The sequence below is a fragment of the Cylas formicarius genome, unplaced genomic scaffold (genome assembly GCF_029955315.1).
Source record: "Cylas formicarius isolate icCylForm1 unplaced genomic scaffold, icCylForm1.1 PGA_scaffold_10__41_contigs__length_53128322, whole genome shotgun sequence".
Lineage (NCBI taxonomy): Eukaryota > Metazoa > Arthropoda > Insecta > Coleoptera > Brentidae > Cylas > Cylas formicarius.
In genome coordinates this window covers 11114264-11129735 of record NW_026844214.1, presented here as the reverse complement: position 1 = coordinate 11129735, position 15472 = coordinate 11114264, and positions in this window count along the sequence as shown.

Here is a 15472-nt window from a genome sequence, read left to right as displayed (position 1 = left end):
CATATTTTCACAAGGAACTAGATTGGTCATGTATTTTATTTTCTGAAAAATAATTTTAAGACCTAGATTTTCTATTGCCTGTTTTAGTTGTTTTATCATATCGAGGGTTTCATTAAAACCTTCGGCAGTAATGACATTATCATCGCCCTAGCGTATATGACTCAGGTATTCACCATCAAAATCCAGTTCCTTTTTTTTGTCTGTTTGTCCGTTCTACGTTCTCGTCTTTTGGTTTTTCCTGAATAACTTTCGAACCGTTGGAGCTATAAAATAGAAATTTTCCTCCTTTTTAAGCTTAAGCTTATAAAAAATGGCCCTGATCCGACGCCGGTATCCATCTTTTTTTCGCGATTTTCGACTGTTTTTTGGACCTTGCTATGAAACACGATGTGTCCGAAATTTGAAGCAATCGACTTCATATTTGGCATATAAACGCAGCTTTGCCCCGTGAATCTATTGAAAATTGGGGGGCTGAGGGTCGGGAAATATTTAAAAAAAAATCGCGTGAGCCGTTTACAATACCGAAAAAATTCTTGAACCAGACGACGCAGAGGAGACGATTTTATAAACTTTTATTCTTGGCAATTTTTCAAAAATATACAGGGTGCGCCGCAAATTCAAAAAAATGAAAAGTGGGTCCCCCTATTATTCAAAATTGGCAATAATTTCAAATGTGTTTTAGATGTCAGTTTCTTTTACATGATGATATAGCCCACATAGACAGCTTAAACTTTTGTATTTACGGTTTTTAAGTATTGTATAGGGTGTTCGCGATATTCCGTGCAATATTAAAAAACGTAATTAGTACTCCAAATTTGCAGCTACCGACTTTAGATTTGGGAGAGAAGTTGAAGTCTGGACCCGCATTTTCACTGTTTAAATTGGGAGCAATAAAATAACGCGAAGCATTTTTTTTAATTTTTATTTTTTTTTGTGGTTATTTTGGCATCCAGAAAAACATCTTTTCCTCCAAAGCCATTCATCCGATCGGAAAAATTTTACATCCGTACTACGTGGATGACTCGGCGCTATAACTTTTGTTTCACGCATTTTTTCGATTATATACAAGGTGTTTTAGTGATAGACAAAAATCTAAAAGACCTTGAAAATTGTTCTTTTAGAGAGCAAATTATTAACCGGAAATCAAAATTCGTACAAACAATGGCTAATCCGTTCAAACAGTGCTATAGGCCGTATCAAGGACTACAATTTTTGTATTTACGGTTTTCGTCTATCACATACGCTGTTCGAAATATTTAAAATAATCCCAATGAAGATCACTATTTCTCGCCCTCAATCTATACGCGATGACGTCGTTTAATATTACCACGTATTGCATTGTTTCAGAATACAAGTAGTTTTTTGAAAACCATTTACTCCATTGGAAAAATCTGGATACCAGGAAACTAAGGAGATCCAGGTCTATATCCTCTATTTCGAACATTGTTGGAATTATATACAGGGTACGTCGTTTGTGGGCAAAAAATTCAAATAGATCTTAGAAATTTCGGCTTTTGTAGGTGAATTATTGGCGATACATGAAAAACTTTTAAAGATGTGATAATTTGATATGAACGGTACCGTAAACTATGTTGAGAGAGATTTTGAGGTTTCGTCTATAATACAGGGGACGCAACATATTTGAAAAAATATAATTTTAAATTGCAATTACCATTACAAATTTGGATATTTACCGAAGTATGCCGTAAATTTGAAGTTCGACGAGATGCGAGGGACACTTTATACAGGGTGTATTCACAATCAAATTACATCGATTTTGCGAAAGTTCCATAGTGGTGCCCAGGAGCGCGATAAAAAAACATTGCGTCCCTCTAGGACAAGAATCCGCGAAGCGCCTTCTTTTTAAAATAAAAACCTGGTTCGCGCTATTTGCGACGAACTTGCCCCGCTCACCGACGATTTTTCGAAAGAAATCTTATTTCAACACCCTTAGATTGCAGAAATAAACAAGAAACTTAAAACGTTACCACTGTTAATAAACGTGAACGACATAAGATTTATGACAATGACAGAATAGACGTGGGTAGTTTGGAAATGTTAAATGCTTCACATTCCAATAGACCTTTTCTCTCATTTCCTTTTTTCACCGATAAACCGGAGCTTTGTAATGATAAAGCCTTCTTGTTAACTTAATAAAAAAAAGATTCATTCTACCGCATCATAAACAATCGATCGATGGGTAAAGTTTGTACTTAAAGAGTTTGACATTCACACTTACACATCTAAAGTTCATTCAAGAAGACATGCTGTGATATCCACAGCCGCTCGCTAGGAATGAATGTTTACACCATTGGGTGAACGCTGAAATGTTATTTCAAATTTAACTTTGCTGAGGCTGTTCTCCGATTGCAAAACACCATTGCATCCAGCTATATTTTTATTATTTTATCATAATTCGGTTTTTGTGTATTTATATTTTTTATATTTATTTACTAAATCAATACAGTCGAACTTCGATAACTCGAATTTTTGATAAGTCGAACAAATTGGTTGGCAATAGCGTTAAAAGTACGAAATGCGTATTAGTTTGTCTTGATTACTCGAACTTCGATTACTCGAATATCTTGATAACTCGAACGAAACATTTGGTGCCAACTTCGATACGTCGAATTTTCTCGAGGAACCCCCTAATTACGACCTTAACCTGTCTTTTTAACGTATCTATGCAAGCAGTTCAGTTTCTGTGCTTTATAAGGTCACTTGTATGACTTACTAGTTAATACTAAGTGAAAAATACCGTCCCTATTCAATTTACACGTTATATTAAAGACACTTTAATATTTTTGCATTTGTTGATATGCCATCAAAACGTACTTTAAAAGCTTTGTCTGTTGATCAAAAATTCAAGGTTATAAAAGAAGTGGAAAGTGGGTTAAAAAATAAAGATGTAGCTGTAAAGGATTTCAGTGTCTACAATTTTGAATAATAAACATTCAGTCATCACCGCAATGGAACGTTTCGAAGAAAACAAAAACAATTACATTACACTAATGGATTTTGTTGACGACGTAACCGCATGGAATATCGACGTTAAGCCTGAAACGATTTCCAGTTGTTTTAAAAAAGTCGGTTTTGCTCAGTATTCTGAATGGGAAGAATAATATGAGATTCCCTTGATTTTCCTAAGTGAACGCATGAAAGAAAAGAGTGAAGAGGAAATCCAAATAGAAATCGAGTTTAAAGCTTGGACAAATATTAGAGGTATAGCAGAAGGAAGCCCCATCAACGATTTTATACACGTGGATGAGGATATTGTTACTTCAGAGTTTCCTACTGATGAAGATATTATCGAGTCCTGCAGATCCGAACCGGTACAGTTAAATATCGAAGATGACTGCGAAAGTGACACGATGGAGCAGGAATTGGAAGATGATTCTTAGCAATTCGTTGATTGTCTTGCATTCCTATTTGAAAACCAGTGAATACACAACCGATTCCCTCTATGATTGTTTAAATAAAATTGAAGCTTTTGTTGAAAACCAAAATAAGAAATCCGGTCGTCAGTCACAAATAACTGACTTTTTTCCAGTGAAAGAGTAAACTTTAATATGTACATACATATGTATGTATATGTGCATACATATGTATATATATGTCCATACATACTAAGTTTATATATACTGGGTACATATACAATATATTTGTATCTACATATATTATGTAAATACATACATACATATGTACTACTATTTCATAATTTTCGTTTTTTGTTCAAAAATCATAGATATTAGGGCATTTATGTAACGTATAACCCATTTTTTAAAATGAATGAATAAATGTTCATTCACAAAAAGGTACATGCATTTGTAGTTTTTATTGATAACTCGAAGTCTTGATATTTCGAAATTTTCATGTGTCAAATCGAAGTTCGACTGTAATTACTTTAATAATAGATACACTGAATATTATGCACATTATTTTTTGAAACTTAGGTTCTTCCAGCTTGGAATAAATAACACAGATCTTTTGGCTTATAAACTTTTGGTAGTATTGTTTGTTTTGCGTTTTTTTCTCTGGTTATTATAGAATACTTGCGTTTAGGTTTTTGTGTTTTGGCTGCAAACACTATTTAGACCGTTATTTTACTTTAATCGACTTACCTTAGGGAAGTTCAGTCCTAATGAAATGAACATTTGATTTCCAATACACAATTTCCCTCTCACCTCTCATGTTCATATAGGGTCACCGGGGGTAATAGTAAACAATTTTTGAAAGTTTGATATTTTTTCAATTTAATCTATAAATTGTGACTCTAATGTTATAATATTAACTGCAAAATAATTTTTGGGGCATTGTTTCGACCGTAAACTTTACTAAAATGCAGAATAATATTATAAAGAAAAATCCAAGACTACATTAAAAAATTTACAAATATTATCTGCTCATGTTAACCTTTACCCCCTCCACTCTGGGGCAAATGTGAATATACATCACGAAACAGGTTCAAGAAAATGCATTTTTTTGAGGGGTATATATGAACAATAACCTTATAAGCTAGTAGATAATTTTTTGTTAATTTTGGCCAGTGTTCACATTTACTCCAAATTAACATTGTTGAAAAACAAATAACAAAATCGAGATTAAAATAAGAGTATTTCACGAATGAATAAAAGGCACTTCATTTTCAAAATGATAAAATATTCTCTCGCCTTTCATTTTAATGATGGGAACAAGTAGAACTCCCAATATTTCCTCTTGAGAGACAAAACTCACATCATTTTGATTGATGGCGAAATTTTGTTATGTTTCGTCAATAGATTTGAGAGTTATTACTGCAATGTCACTATCTTCTACAGCACACACGTATCTATGAATAGTCAATTTTTTTTACCACTTGTGAATTTGACAAAATCAAAATCACCATTTTTCAAGCCTGATAACTGAGGGATCCTCTTGGTTTCTGTTGAAATCTTCTTCCCAGTGACTCTCTGAATCACTTGTAACGGATTCAATTGATTCATCGTCACTTGAGGAACTCTATTTTATCCTGCCTCTTTTTTTATATCTTTCTTTTTTCCAGGCTTCTCCAGTCTCATTGGCCTTTCCACTTTCTTTGATGTTACAGTGGTTGATTTTTGTTTTTTCGTATTTCTAATTTTTTTGTTGCGCTTCTCTTAGCTTTTTTAATACTTCTGCTGTATTTAACATCTCTCCATAACTGAGTTGTTTCAATCTTGGTATTACTATCTTTTATGAGGGTGATTGTGTGCTTTCAACAATAGGTCTCTGAACAATTTGTGGGTCGAACAATGTTTATGTCCGGTCTTCTAGCTTTTTTCTTACATTTTTGTAAATGCTTTGTTTTTTTTTAGGGACAAAATGTCTTTGTGCCTTCGCAGGAATAGGTAATACCAATCTTCTCCAGATCTTCGATTAACAAAAGGTGGCAAATAAACATTCTTATCTTATCTTATCTTCAATCTGGGCAGGGAGTGCTATTTTGCGGACTATAGAGTCCATGGAAGTGTTGCGTCCTTAATCCTTTGGCAAATTACTTCAATAATGATATCATAATATTCTTGAGCTTGCCGGTAAGTTTTGATGTGGATCTAAACATCTGTTACAGCATTAATGAGGTGTTCTTTTGTATATGCTGACTCATTTGTCTTGCGCACATATTTTAGAGGCATCTGAAATATTAAAAAAAAAAAAAGCGCGTTTACATTTACCCCAAAATTATGCCTTTTGCCCCATATTGCAAAATGAATTATTTTAGCAATAAAAATAAAACATTTGAAACCAGTAAATAAGGAGAAAACAAACATTAATAATCCGGGAAAATTGTCTCACTTACATACACTTTTTAACACTTGTGCTAAACGAAAAAACGAAATTTTTGCAGAGGTTTGAGATGTATAAGCATCTGGCAGAAAAAAAATTGTCAAAACAACGTGATTCCTTAAATACTAGTAGTAGGGCGAATCTCCTTCTCGAAGAGTGGCGGCGTTGCAGTTTTTGCAGTAAATTTAAACTCGTTTTAGGTAGCGTTTACAATTGCAGCTGTTTACAATAACACCAGTTGACCCTAATTAGGACTGAACTTCATTAAGGTAAATTGTTTAAAAATTACTTACTTAATATTAATAGAGAACAATTTAGTCGCGCTTCAAGCATGCTGACTAAGGTCATGGAGCACCCTATAATATTTTACTTTCCATTTATAGGTAACAAATGTGCAAGTTATTAATTTAGCAAAAGACCATAATTATTTTATTGTTACTTTAAAATGGAAACCTTATTTGCCCACATTGAACACATTTAGCTCATTTGTAAGTTGTTAGCTACTATTTTATGATTCTTTTAGTCTATATTCGTAAGTCTGTGCGAAACAAAGTTCCCTGATTCCATACCCAACCAACTCGCAGAGCATCTGCCATATCCCATATCAGAAAATTACACTACAAACAAATTCCTATCCAGATTTTCTTAATCATCAAAGAATATTCGACAATTCGAGGCTTCTTTCCAGTTTACATGCTATATTTTTGATATATAGTTCATAAAATTTATATCCCCGCTTTTAACTCAAAAATCATGTACTTATCGTTTGCCCAATTAACACTTAATAGCATCGCATCCCGTAAAGCATCGAGCTGTAAAAACACATTGTAGTTCTTTATAAGCCAACATCTATAGTAACAAATAATTCGTGGTAAGAAATTAAAGAAGCGAAATTTAGGACTTGCATATAAACTAAAATCTTTGTCCACCGATGTAAAGCAATTCTTCAAAAACTATAGGCAAATGTCTAGCGAATAGGTTTAATTAACACATGCATGCTGCGTTCCGCGACACATTCCTCCTCTTTTGGGAATTGTTATCCATGGCTGCAGTGGAACTTAATATCCACAATTAACCTTCTTTAGACGACAGAGGTTGGAATGCTCATTGCCGTGAGAAATTGCTAATGGGAGCTGGTTGCATGCTCGCATGTTTTTCTCTTCTATGGGTATAATAACAACACTCGGAATGTAATAAAAAGCGTAAACGTAGGTATTAAATTGTTAGTGATTTAAAACACTATTCAAAACATTCGACTGTCAAAAGTATTATCGACCTTAATTTTGGCTGGAATTCACTTAAATTATTTGGTATTTGCAAAGCTATCTACTACATCCGCACTGTCATCCGCAAAGTGAAAGTGACCGTATGTTTATATCAATAATAATATCAATGTGTTAATATTGTACCTGGTTTTTCAAGCTGTACCGACGCCATAAGAATAATCGGAACGATCTTGGTCATATCTCGCTGGAAAAAAATTTGGAGTTGTCCGTGGAACTTTCTGAAATATCTTTGGAAATTACAATTTTTATTTTTACTAATTTGTGAAGCCATGCTCTGTCAAATCAATCAACAGATTTAATATAACTTATGCAATACGGTCATGCTCTTATAAGTATCTCCTTTTCAGAGAAAAAAGAAGTGTTAGGTACGTAATATATCATAAAACTTGGTAATTGAATACCGTCGCACTAGCTGACAAATTTTATACTAATGTATATAATTGTATCTTTGAACTGTCTAATTTTTTATTGAGATTGTAGTAAACATGGAAGCAGTGATAGAATTAATAATTTTAAACTCTTTCTTTTTCTTTTCTTCTGCTTTCTTAAATCTACTTACTGTTATGTTACTTCACACTCTATATGTATTTTCTGTTCTAGTGTCATATTCAAATATTAATTGCAAGCTTCACAACTTAATTTTTAAATAACAGCTTTGACAGTAACAATACAGTCAACGATTTTCAATTATAAAATTTTATATCACAAATGAAAATATCTCTCTCAGACACTCGTGTTTTGTAGGATGCCGCTTGTTGAACCGGCACAACAGTTTTTAACAAAATTCAAATCTTGAAAACTACAGTGATATTGAAGTTGTAAGTAAATATAAGCCGCATTCTGATTGCTACGGCCTACTTAACTTCGAAATGGCTTAACTTTAAATAACATGCTTCTTTCGCAGACAATCGACGAAAGATAAACATAACTGGCAACCAATTCAAGAGGTTTTCCTAAAGCACACAAAAGTTTCATTATGGCGTCTTAGTTCTTTGATTTTCTTAAATATTTATTCACCGATTCGGGGAACACAGAAAATGAGACCATTCGATATAGAGTTAACCTTCAGTCAATATTTGCATTAATATTTATATATTCTCGATTCGTCTCCGTTTCGTCCATTTCACATCTCTGTAATAAAAATCGCACAGTCCTATAACACATATAATTTCGTTAATATGCACCGCATAAATATTTTCTTTTTATATGCGAGCTGAGCAGTTATTAACCAACGAATTCGTAAATTGAACATGCCTAAAAATAAAACATATGGAATGAAGATGCAAAATAGAATACTTCGCAAATTAAACAAATATAAAACATTACAAAACCTATTTCTAAACTACACAGAGGAAATTCGATGCCAGGTTCTCGATTTTTGAGAAATGCATTATTGGTACAAATGGAAATTAAGTATTTGGATCAAAAATACAAAAAGTAATACGTCGGTTTTGAAAGTTGGGCAATAATTTTCTTAAATGTCGACGCAAATTCCGTATTTAGGATCAAGTTTTCATAAGAAGTGCAGATTGTTATAGGTGAATTACAAATATTCTCACACTTACCTAACACCAATTTTTTAAAAAAGGGACTCAACTTGAAACCAATATTTTTAAATCCATATATAACAATCAATAATGTCAGTTGAATATGAAAGTTAGTTTTACCTGATTAGTGATTCTATACAAATAAATTATTTTTTTCAGTGTTTTCGGCATTTTTAATATGGCCGTTAACTTCTCTGTCACATGAGGATTAAACAGAAAGAGGGAGTATCAACACTACACTTATATTCTTGGATTCATGTAACAGGAACAGGTAGCACCTTTACCTATTGTTTTTGTCCTGGATGAATTTAATTTAAATAAAATGAAATGATGTCTGAAGCTGAGCTCTGATTGCTCTGCATCCACCGTAAATACCTGCTAGTGACAAGAGGAGGAGCACAGCGTGGGATTAGTTTTGAATGAAATTAAAGAAGAGATGGATTCAACAATAAGAGACTCCTCCCCATTATATTCAACTATTAAGCACAGTGGGTTTCTGAATTTCAAATGGGTCGTGTGAGCAGCTCTAACGAGCCTCGCTCAGGACGGTCCGTTGAGGTCACAACTCCAAAAATGAATGAGAAAATCCATCAAATAGTGTTAGAAGAGCGCAGGTTCAAAGTGCATGTGGTAAAACTAGAGAACAGTCAAAACAGTGGGTGTTAAAAGGGAAACCAACTCCCATTGGGTAAGTGGTTATGGCTACTATACAGTGATTACCTTGCAAAGGGCAAGAATATCACTGGTCAATAATACGCAGAGTTATTGCAACATCCGAATCATGAGGTGACGTCATTTGGCGAAGAAAAAATTTTGTTTCATCACGATAACGCACCAGCTCATTCGTCGATTATTGCTATGTCCAAAATCTACGACTTGAAGTTTAAATTGATGCCGCAACCTCCCTACTCCCCAGCAACTATTACCTTTTTCCTAACCTCAAAAAATAGCTTGGCAGTCAAAGATTTAAGAGCAACGAAGAAGTTATCGAAGCTGTAAATCAGTATTTTGAGAAGCTTGACGAATCTACGTTTAAAACTGCTATAACCAAATTAGAACAATATTATGTATGTATCAGTATGTACGTGTCAGTGTTGATGGAGATTGTGTTGAAAATTTAAGCAAAAAACATGGTTTTTCTTGATCCGGCTGAAAACTTTTCATCTCTCCCTCGTACAATGGATTAAAAAATACATTTACATAGAACCACTGACACAAAGTATGTCCGTAAATGCCCTAGTACTTTCTGAGCATTATGTGCGAGACAGGATACCAGATTTTATTCGATATGACCAAAGTATTTGGTAGTAGTAATTTAAATCGTGACACAGGTTTGCATTTTTCGTCGATTTGGAATTCGGTTATCCACAGAATAATTAAACCCCTCTGTCTAATCTCCTAAGTACTCTGCCCCCAGTTTCATATAGCGCTTTCAAGAAACCAGTAGGATTTTTATTGAAACGTCAGTAAGACCCGTGATAGAGTTCGACAGCCTGCAGAAGTTGTTATGAAAAATTAACACAGGACACAGGACAGGACTGTAAATAACTTAAAGTCTTTTTAGGCAAAATAAAAATTTGATCCCTAGCAGTACGCGTCTGTTCCCTGTTTTTTTTTTCAATTATCTAATGTATCATAAAAATAAACCTTTTTTCCGGTAATAATTATTAATCTGCTAGTTTTAAAAATGCTGTATTAAAACCAATAAATTCTAAGTAAACACGTACTTGTCACATGTTCCAAGAACCTCTTACAACTCTGAAGCGGTAACAGAGATCCATGTGCGGTTTTTAGCATTATGTTTCTTATGAACGTGAAATGCAAGTTTTCCTTTAAATTTTTTTAATTTGGCTCATCCTGTGCAATGAATATTTAACAGAGCGGGTTTTTTTATAATATTATTATAATTACGTTCCCTTTCCTATTGAAACGAAACTAACCAAAACTAACCAAAAAGAGCAAAAACATAAAAAAATATTTGCAACTCGTTTACTATCACGCTGGTCAGCACGACATAAGTTGCTATAAATCACATAAAAAATACGAACCACAAGCTACCGCATATAAATATTAACTCTAGAAATAATATAACAAAAGTTTTACGCCGACGGAATTTTAACGAAGCTTAGTCAGCAAGATATACGGTCTCAATCTTCTCGGCAAACCGGAAAAGAATTTAACCCGGAGACGAGTTATAATTTTTCCGGAAGTTACATTTTTATTATGTCATATGCCTTGATTGCAGCGAATTTGTTTTCACTGCTGGCAATTTCGAGGTGCCATTTTCCTATCGAACGTGCGCCATTCCGGAGTTGTTTTCATGAAATTTTAGTTGAAATGTTTAAAACGTATGTAATTTTAGTAAGGTTTCGTACAGCTCACGCAAAGTATTGTTATTGGTTGAACTAAAATTTAATTGGAAAGGGGGCGGGGGAAGTAGAAATTGAAATATATATGCCTTGGTAATTATCTGTATATTTCTTTATTTCTATCTTATTTGGCCTAGATTTTGGGTGGTCACAAACATTTATACTATTTATATTTTTGTATTTTGTATGTTTATTTTTAACTATTTATACCGGGTGACTAAAGAAAGCGGGAACACTCAATAACATTTAAGCAGTTTGAGATAGCAATTTAAAATTTGGAACGGTTAATATAGGCTGAATATCCTTTTTTTTACAATATGTAGTCAATAGTTGCACTTCCGGTTTGAGCGAAAACGACAGTAATTTTCGAATTTTATTGGCACCACCTATATTTTTTTGCATTTTTGGATTCAGGAGATCATTCTACGTAGGATAGGATGCTTTTTCTCTTTTTTTTGTTTTTTTCTTTAAAATTTGAATGTAATTTTTGAAAATTGTGTCTATTTATCAAAAAAAAAATATAAATAGAACTTTTCTTTACTTGGCAAATGCTTAAGGTAACCTAGTTTTTTGAAATATTTTCAAAATCCGGTAAAAAATAAGCTCGCAGGAAGGAAAAAACCAGATAAGTAACCACAATTTTATAAAAACAAAATATTACATAAGTGGCTTTGCTTCTATTCCTTATTAATTGTCATGTCGGTAAGATTAAAAATGCAGAAGAAGCTCTCGACAAGCTCATGTAGTGGAAAGGAAAAAAACACATTAGTAGTTTAAAAACAAAATAAAATTCAAGGGAGAGTTTCTTCTGAGATTCAACAATTAGAGTTTTTTGTTGAAAGTGTTCTATTATGGTAAAAAGTTGATATGCTATTGGAATACGGAGATACAGTCACAAACTAACATAAGTATTGTATATTGTATATGAATAGAATTTTGTCTTTTCAAATCTGTCACTTTTTGGGATAATTCAACACCAATATTTTGAAAATCTGTTAGCAAATAAAACCTCAACAATGTCGGTAGAATCGATTTGAAAGTGGTATATCAACGTGTGTTACTGTAATACAAGTTTTACATTGACACAAAAGATCACATTTATTTATTTTGGAACTGCAGCTTTGTATTTAGTTGAATTAAATAAGTGCGATAGATATTTACTTAATAACCATTTTATTTTTAGAAGAAGATTTCATAGAATGTTTTCATAGAATTTGTTCCTTCTTGTATTGGACACTCCCTGGCTCTAGAAATTACATTCGTTTTAACCCTTCCTAACATTTCTGGAGTCATATTATCAAATGCAGCCGATATTCTCCTCTGTAATTCTTGTAGGTCAACACTGGAGTTACATAAACACTGTCTTTCACGTACCCTCAAACAAAAAAATCTAACGGTGTCAAGTCCGGTGACAGTGAGAGCCAATTGACTGGACCTTGTGTCTATCCCCATAAACACCACGTAGGTGTTCAGTGACATCGTTAAAACTATGGGGAGGCGTGCCATCCTGCTGAAAATACATATTTAATATCACGGCAAGGGGTAAATCATCTAACGAGTCTTCAATTTCATTTCTTAGGCATTTTAAATATCGTGCACCAGTTAAGGTACCATGAAAAAAAAAACAGGTCCAATAATTCGCCTTCCTATCACTCCTGTCCAAACATTGATTCCGAAGCGTTCTTGAAACTGTCCGGGACGAATAATTCCCAATATTTGAGAATCGTGACTCACCAGTCAACAAAATTATTATTCTCGTCATGTATATCTAACAGCCAAGTATAATATCGAAGTCTTCTTGCAAAGTCAACTTCATGAAGATGTTGATGAAGGTAATAAAAAAATGATAGCCTTGTTTTTTTTTAATTCTCATCACAGATTCTTTCTTAAGAAAGAATGTGTAAGAAGGCGACGTCTCGGATAGAGGGGTACATACAAAACACGAGATTGTCGAGAGTTTTTTTTTTGGAAATTTTGGTGTCAAAATGTTGCAAAAAAATAGTTGTTTTTAAGAAGTGTTTGTTCCCATTAGGATGCTATTTAAAAAAAAACTGGGTTATCCGAAAAAATTAATATGTAGTTCATTACATTAGACCAGTAAAGTTTCATTTAAATTTTTTGATGGTCACAGCCTACTAGAAACGATTTTCAAATAACAAATAAAAATTTAAAAAATCAAAAAGGAAAAGAAAGAAAAAAAATCGCTATATCAACCCGTTTAAAAGTTATAGAGTGTTCAAACTTTCTTGTGTCACCCGGTATTTCATCTGTTACTATAAAAAGATATTAAAGGTGTATCTTGTGATTAAATGCCTGTACTCAATAGAATAGTACTTGAGTTAGTCTTTTTATTTTCTTGTTTATCGATTACTGTTTGTAGTTTTGCATTATGCGTCATTTTATTTTATTTTATTTTATTTTGACAATTTCCTGCACAAACATTACATTTGTCGATTTGGAAAAGAAATATTATTATTATTATTATTATTATTATTATTATGCTATCCCAATACTAGAGGCCTACGAAAGAAATTGTATTATTTTTATTTAACTGTTACGTCATCCGAGTTTGACTGGGTCTGTGTAACAGAATCTTTATTTCTTTATTCAATTATCCGTAGTGCTTAGGTTTTTTCCTTGGGGAAGGACAGAGGCGCCTTGGTTAGTGGTAAAAAAGCTGGTGCTGGTCTTTTGATAGAAGTGCGGAATGTCTATCAAGTAGAAAAAGTGTTGTAATAGTACCGACGTTATTGAGGATCTCTGCAGGGCGATTAGCAATTTGTTGCCTTTCTTACTAAACTGAAAAACGTTTACAGTAGAAACATAAATATCAAATTTTCAATAATCAGAAATTTTAATATAACGCACTTAAACTGGCATTGGGACAATTTCATGTTAACATTATCGCATTCGGGCGTCACAGAGCCTCAAAGAGAGTATTTTTATTTGCTAGAACCTAAACAGCACAATAATATAAAAACTAATAACAACAGGTTATTATATTTAGTAATTTCTCGTAATATTCTGGTCACTAGAGTGACAATCCCCTAGTACCAGAGGACAGCAAAGCAAACTATACCTTAATTAATGAAAAACTCGAAAATGTCCAGTAAGACTAAGACTATAAACAGGACTGAGGCATCCTATTTAGTTCACTTACAGCACAAAGGAGTTGGTGCGGAAAACAGGGAACGTAACGCAAATAACTGACTATAACAAACATATTGCAAAACATGAGGAAAATCTGGAAATAGACACAAAACATTCGTCATTTCGTAGTAACAAAAAACAGCAAAATCATTTTTTAAAATAACTTACAACGGTACCACGGCAAATGATTCTCAACTTTTTCGTGACTATTTTGGAGTGTGTTTTAACCGCAAAATACTCCGTCCTACATTTCATCAATTCCAATGAGTAGGAGTGTCGATATATCTGCTTTTTCCAAGAAATCTAGCGAAAAAATATTGCTCGTCTTAAATCTTACAAGGGGCCATCTGGTGATTCTACAGACACCGCTAATTTTCTTTTTCTTTCTTTCTTTCTTTCTTTCTATCTTTTTCTTTCTCTTATGCCGATTTGCCAAGGTTTTCGAGGCTGCAATTTATTCACAGTTGCGTTTTCTGGTATAAAATGCAATAGATCCAAATCAATATGCTTTTCGCACAAAAACATTCAGTTCTCACAAACTAGGTTCCGATTGTGGATTTGACCTCACATATGGGCCTTTACACTTTAGAATAATGGTAGGTCTGCTGACGGGCCACTGCAGGCTTAGGAGACATCTAAGCCTGATGGAAGTGCAAGAAAACACAGAATGTAGATTCTGTCAGGAAGAGGAAGAAACAACCGCACATGTACTGTGCCACTGCGAATGCCTAGCGAGAGTGCGTTTCCATCTGCTGGGCGATACCATACCAGAGGCAGAGAGCTATACGAGGGAGCCATTATCGAAGTTGTGGAGTCTGGTTAGAGAGACGAACTTGGATAAAGCTCTATAGCTATGGAGAGAGTCACAATAGATCCTCTGGGTCGCAGTGACGGACAGGCTGACTGCTAGCTCTCCCAACTGTTAATCTTAATCTTTACACTTTAACATTTTTGGTTATGCTTCTTTTGCTGATGATTGAAAAATAAAAAACGAGATTTTTTTCACATTTACATGTCTTAGAGCCCCACAGCGATCTTGATAGATTTACTAATTATTGCAGAAATCACAGATTATTCTTATAACTTGACAAATGTCAATGTATTCTGTTCACAAGGAAAAATGATTTCACAGATATTAACTTAATGCTTGATAATAAACAGTTGAAGAGAGTTAACCAAGTAAAAGACTTGGGAATTGTTCTTGACTCTAAGTTAAATTTTGAGGCTAATATCGAAAGTATTGTTCAAAAATGTTTGCAAACTGATCTTCACTTTGAGAACAACCATCAGTCAGTAATAATTGTGTATAATAGCATCA